This window comes from Hipposideros armiger, unplaced genomic scaffold, assembly GCF_001890085.2.
Source record: "Hipposideros armiger isolate ML-2016 unplaced genomic scaffold, ASM189008v1 scaffold_162, whole genome shotgun sequence".
NCBI lineage: Eukaryota > Metazoa > Chordata > Mammalia > Chiroptera > Hipposideridae > Hipposideros > Hipposideros armiger.
In genome coordinates this window covers 1,099,660-1,105,667 of record NW_017731512.1, presented here as the reverse complement: position 1 = coordinate 1,105,667, position 6,008 = coordinate 1,099,660, and positions in this window count along the sequence as shown.

Below are 6,008 nucleotides of genomic sequence, written 5' to 3'. Positions count from 1 at the left end.
TTTCAAATTTATTTGCTGATAATAGACTATGAATACTATGCTTTTATTTCTCCTCTGCTTAGAACATCTCCTCCCCATCCCATTTCTTTGTTTAGTGAAATCTTGCCACCACCTACAAGCTCACAAATCATAAATTCTATATGTATCTCTCCTAGAGCACTTAGCATATTATCTACTTACAGATATCTGTCTCCATAAGGGCAGACATTATGTTTCTTCACCGAAGTATTCACACTACCTAGAAAAATGAGCACTTGCCCCAAATAGATGGCCTTGCCCAGCTCTAAAATTTTCTAAATTTTGAATAGCTAGTAGATACCTAAATTGTATACACCCCTAAACTTCTAGGATGGAGTCTTGTAAATCCTAAACTCTTAGTGTCAATGAGCATCAAATAAGTGAAGAACCTTCTGTGTGTCATATGGGCCTGGATTTGAGTCCCAGCTCTACTACTGCTAAGCTATGAGACTTTGGGCAAGATGCTTAAACAGTCTGAGCCTCAATTCCCTCATCTTTAAAATAGATCTCATGGGTAGTTTTTACCCCATAAGAAAATGCACATCAAATATCTAGAACAATGTCTAACAAATGATTGTCACATGTCATTGAAACTATTAATAAGATATTATCAATTAAGTGATGCAAATTAAACTATAACACAATATATTTTAGTCTCTTAAAATGTTTACTTTAGGGGCCGGCCGAGTGGCGCGATGGTTAAGAGCTGGCTTGGGACGCCAGAGGGCCCCGGTTCGGATCCCACATATGAGGGCCACTGACACTGCCCTCACAGCTAAGATGCTGAACAACAGCTCAACCTGGAGCTGGGCTGCTGGGAGTAACTGGCAACGGCATAGGCTGCAGCTCCTATGGCAGTGGGTTGCCAATGGCTACCATATGTAGCCAGCAGCCAGCGTGAGCAGCCAGCGTGAGCAGCCAGCATGAGCAGCCAGCGTGAGCAGCCAGCAGCCGCAGTGAGCGGCCGTCCAGAGGCCGGCGACTGCCTCGCCCGGGAAAAGCACAATGATGGTGCCAACTTGGCCAGTGAAGCAACATCCTCCACAACTAGACTGAAGAACAAAAAATTACAGCAACTTGTCTGATCCCCTTCCCCCAATTCCCCAGCACTGTTCCCATCCCCCCAATTCCCCAATAAAAATCTTTAAAAAAAAATGTTTACTTTATACATATTGTAATGGTTAATTTTTTATGTAACTTAACTGGGCCATGGAATACCCAGATATTTGGAGTATGTGCTTGGCTGAGGAGTCAATAGGCAAAGCTACCATCTGTGGAACAATAAAGTAACATTAAGTTGAATCAGGCCAAATTTACCAATATGGACTCACCAAGCAAAGATCCTGCATTTAATGTTGCAGCTCAGAGAATCGGAAAAGGTTTTGACAGTTTGGTTGGTCGGCTGAACATGGACAAAAAGGAGGCCCACAGTAAGCAAATTGGAAATATCAGATCTGCCTTGATTTAATGTAGAAGGAGGGATTCAAAGGCTTAGGATGATTAGAATGTTAGTGTGATTTTGTCACTTAAGACCTATTCACACCCAGTGAAAAGGCTCAGGAGACATATCTTTCTCTATGCCTGTGAGAAATAAATTTGTAAGGGGAGCTCTAGCATCTTTGAAGAACTCTATGATTGCTCTTTTGCAGTAGGTCAGACCTACAGTGGGGGCTGTAATCACTGAAATGGGAAACCTAAATGCAATAAGAGTAATTGGATTCTGGAGTTACAGGGGTCAAGTGGGGGCACTCAAGAGTCAAAGGCAAGGTGTGCATGGTTACTGTAATAGGCAGCAGAGTCAAAAGTAGCAATCAGAATAGTCCAATGCACACAGACTTATATGGTGTTGGCTATTTAACCATGGTGTTCCTAGAAGTAAAACAGAAAAGGAGTCTATTAAATTTTTACTTGATCTATATAAGCAGAGAAGTTCTAGGTAAAGTGAACACTAGTCTAAACTGAATCATAAAAACTAAAAGTCACCGCCCCTCAATCAATTCCCAGACTTCATCATGTTTGTAAACCCGGAACCCTTTGAATGAAAGAGTGGTGGTAGGATCTCCTTGAGAAAGGACTTAGTACATTACCAAAAATGTATATTATTAATCTTTATCCCAGCTTTTCCACCAAAAGACAAATGCCATTTTACCAGGGTAACTGTGCTTTGGGGAAAAGGAAATAATCAGACCTTTTAGAGGCTACTGGATACTGACTCTGGCCTGAAACTGATTCCAGGAGACCTAAATATCACTGTGGTCCACCAGTCTGAGTACAGGCTTAAGGAGGTCAGGTGATCAAGAGTTTTAGCTCAAGTCTGTCTCACAGTGGGCCCAGTGGGTCCCTGAACTTACCCAGTGGATACTGCCCCAGTTCCAGAGCACATAATTGAAATAGATATACTCAGCAGCTAGCAGAATTCCAACATTGAATCCCTTACCTCTCACGTCCTGTGTGACAAGGCTGGGGGGCTTGAGGAGGGGCGGCGAAGGGTTAAGAAATCACAAGAGTCAAAAGTTTCTGCGGGCCAGGGGTCTCATCTCTGCAGACAGAGAGAGCGAGCCCTGATACTGGTGGGCAAATACTTTTTATTTACAACTGTCACAAAGAAGTCAATTTGAATATCTATACCCAGTTAACTAATTCAATTAGACCGGCAGCTGCTTCACCGAAACTCATTGTGATCAAGCACCAGTTGTGCTTTCACACTTACGTATGATCCCCGGGGTGGCCTCAGCATTCTGATACCACCGGATAAGGAAGTTTTACCGAGATCACTCCTTAGTGTGTCAGCATTCCAAGACACTTCTTTATGACTTCAGAGGATCAGTGCGCAGGAGCATTTGAGTCGGCAGCTACAAGGCGACATCTCCCCCTTTTTGAATTTGCACTATATGGAACACAGACTAGGTGGTTTTCTGATTATTTTACATCTGAGCTTTTGTTGTCTGTGACAGATGACTAGGTAAAATAGAAACAATAAAATTAATAAGATTAGAAATGTACCCATAAGTCCTTCTCCAAGGGTATTTACCCAAGGGAGGGGGTTTAAAGTAGAAAACTCTTCCACAGCCATGGAAAACGTTTTATCTCCAGGCAGGAGTCATAAGTGAGCACACATCATCAAATCCACCTCCGGCTGTAATTGTTGGATATTTACAGTAAAGCTAAGAGTAAACACAATAAGTAGAAATATTCCAGTTACATTTCAAAGTAGTTATTTGGGGGGGGGGCTTTTCAGGTTTGGTGACAAAGTGAGAGACATGGGGGTCTTTAAACCAATGCAAATAGGTGTTTTTTTAAATAGCCCAAAGCCATGTGATTTAAAAGAGTAAATAAAGAAGGATTAGGCAAATAAACCCAATAAGTAAAATGAACACTTTGTAAAAGATAACTTACTACTGAAATTACTGCAAGCATAGGAACTAGCATGTTGGTATCAGTTTTAGTTAAGCCTTTTTTATCCAAATTCTTTTCTGCCATCTCAGACAGCTTTTTCAATTGCCCCCATGTAGGAGGTTGAGCTTTCTCCATCTTGGGAGTGCTTCCTCTAGCAGCGGTTCTCAACCTGTGGGTCGCGACACCTTTGGGGGTCGAACGACCCTTTCACAGGGGTCACCTCAGACCATCGGAAAACAAAAAGATATTTACATTACGATTCATAACAGTAGCAAAATTACAGTTATAGAATAGCAAAGAAAATAATTTCATAGTTGGGGGTCACCACAACATGAGGAACTGTATTAAGGGGTTGCAGCATTAGGAAGGTTGAGAACCGCTGCTCTAGTGGGTGGGCCGATCTGGGTGGTTTTTAGCATGGTTGTCAGCGATAGACCAGACATTTGGAACACTGGAGGTTCTATGTCTGCTATCCACGCTAATTTTCTCTTCCTCGAGCCGTAGCTCATGGTAAGCTTTGAAACATCTGCTAGGCACCCACAAAGGCTGCTCCTCTGGACCTGGAGAAATACAAGCAAAACCTCGTCCCCAAGTTAATACATTTCCTAAATGTCATTGATTAGTTTGGATATCTTTCCACCAGATAGGAACTTTCTCCAAAGGTTTTGGACTAAGCATGCTGTTGAAATGCCTCTCAGCTGCAGTCCGTCCAAGGTGTGGTTCAGTACTTGAACCAGAAGAATTCAAAAAGTTTAAGGTAAACATAGCTTTTGCTAATTGTATCTGTGTGGGGTCCTTGCTATCTCCCCCTTTCTGTTTTTGTAACTTTTTTTAAGGTGAAAATAATATGTTTAACAATAGCTTGAGGGCCGGCCAAGTGGCTCAGTTAGTTAAGAGCTCGATCAAGAGCGTGAGCTCTGAGCAGCAGCGGTTTGATTCCTGGCCTGAGCTGAGCTGCTGTTGAGCTGCCAACAGGTGGCAGGATGGCTCAGCTAACAAACAAACAAACAACAACAAAAAAAATAGCTTGACCCTGTGGATTGTAAGGAATCCCAGTGGTGTGTGAAATTTGTCATTTTTTTTTTTAAATAACAAATACTGGAGAATTCCAGGGACTTGTAGAAGGTTTTATATGATCTAATTTTAATTGAACCTGTATTAATTTTGTTAGAGTCTCTAATTTTTTTTGAGATAAGGGCCATTGTTTGATCCATAGAGGCGTGTTTTTTATCCATTTGGGAGCTATAGGAGTTTGCAGCTCCGTGACAGTGGCCCCTACAAAAAATGTTTTTGTGTCTTTGTCCAATAACCTAATTTCTCTCTTTTTTGTTGAGACGAAGGCTGATTGGGTTGAGTAATCCCCTGGTTAATTCTAAACTTTTTTTGGCGGAGATCCCATATAACATTAATTTTTTATTTTGAGGAGGTATCCAAATCTCTGTCTCCCATTGTGTAAGTAAATCTTTTTTTTATATATTAACTGGAATATTTGTAATATAGGGTTGTAAAAATCCTTTTTGTCTCTCACAACCTAGGCAAGGAAGAATATAGACACTTTGACGTAAGCCTGAAGCTTTGCCAACTCCCATTATGTTAATATTTGGTTTTTGTACCTTGTAATTTTTTGGCCATTTTTGAGAACTAATTATAGAAACATCAGCCCTTGTATCTAAAAGACCTTTAAATTTTTTGTCTTGGATTTTAATTTAACAAACAGGATGAATTTCTGCTATTTTTTTTTTACTAGAAAAACACCTGTCCTACCAGTACTTTGAAATCCTCCGGTTTTCCTTTACTGCCTCCCCTTTTTTTCTGGGAGAATATATGGAAGAAGCAGTTGCGCAATTTGCTCTCCCTTCTTCGCAGACCAGGGAGCTGAAGAGGACATTATTACTTGAATTTCTCCCTCAGAATCAGAATTTATGATCCCGGTATGACAGTGACTCCCTTGGAAGTTAAACAAGAATGACCAAGGAGAAGTCCAATAGTATTAGGAGGAATCGGGCCAAAAACTTTTGTGGATACATGGAGGGGGGATTCTCCAGGGAGTAATAAAATATCTTGTGCTGTACAGACATCGACTGTAGCACTATTTTTTGAGGCTGGACTTAGTTGTTGGATATTAAGTCTAGAATGGGCACTGCCTGATAATTTTAAAGCATCTCCTGTGTCATATATGCCCTGGTTCTTGTCTGGGCCTGGGGCTGGCCCCTTTTTCTGTTTTTTGGAAGCGGAGTGCCATTTTTATTATAAATTGACCAGCATTTTGAAGTCCAATGTTTTTTGTTTGTTTGTTTGTTTGTTTGTTTGTTTGTTTGTTTGTTTTGCGCTTTGGACATGGTCCAGGCTGTCTGGGTTTTCTAAGAGCTGTGGTATTAGGTGTGTGGGAACTGCTTTAATTTATTTATTTTTTTTACATTTTTTGTTTTTTTGGTATGACCAGATTTTCCACAATTATAACAACTTCCTGGGAGTTTATTTTGTTCGATTTTTATTTTTGCCATTGTCTGAGCTAACATCACAGCCTTAAATTGTTCTGTTTCCACTCCTTGACATAAGTGAATACAACCTGACAGATCAGTCTTTTCTTTTAT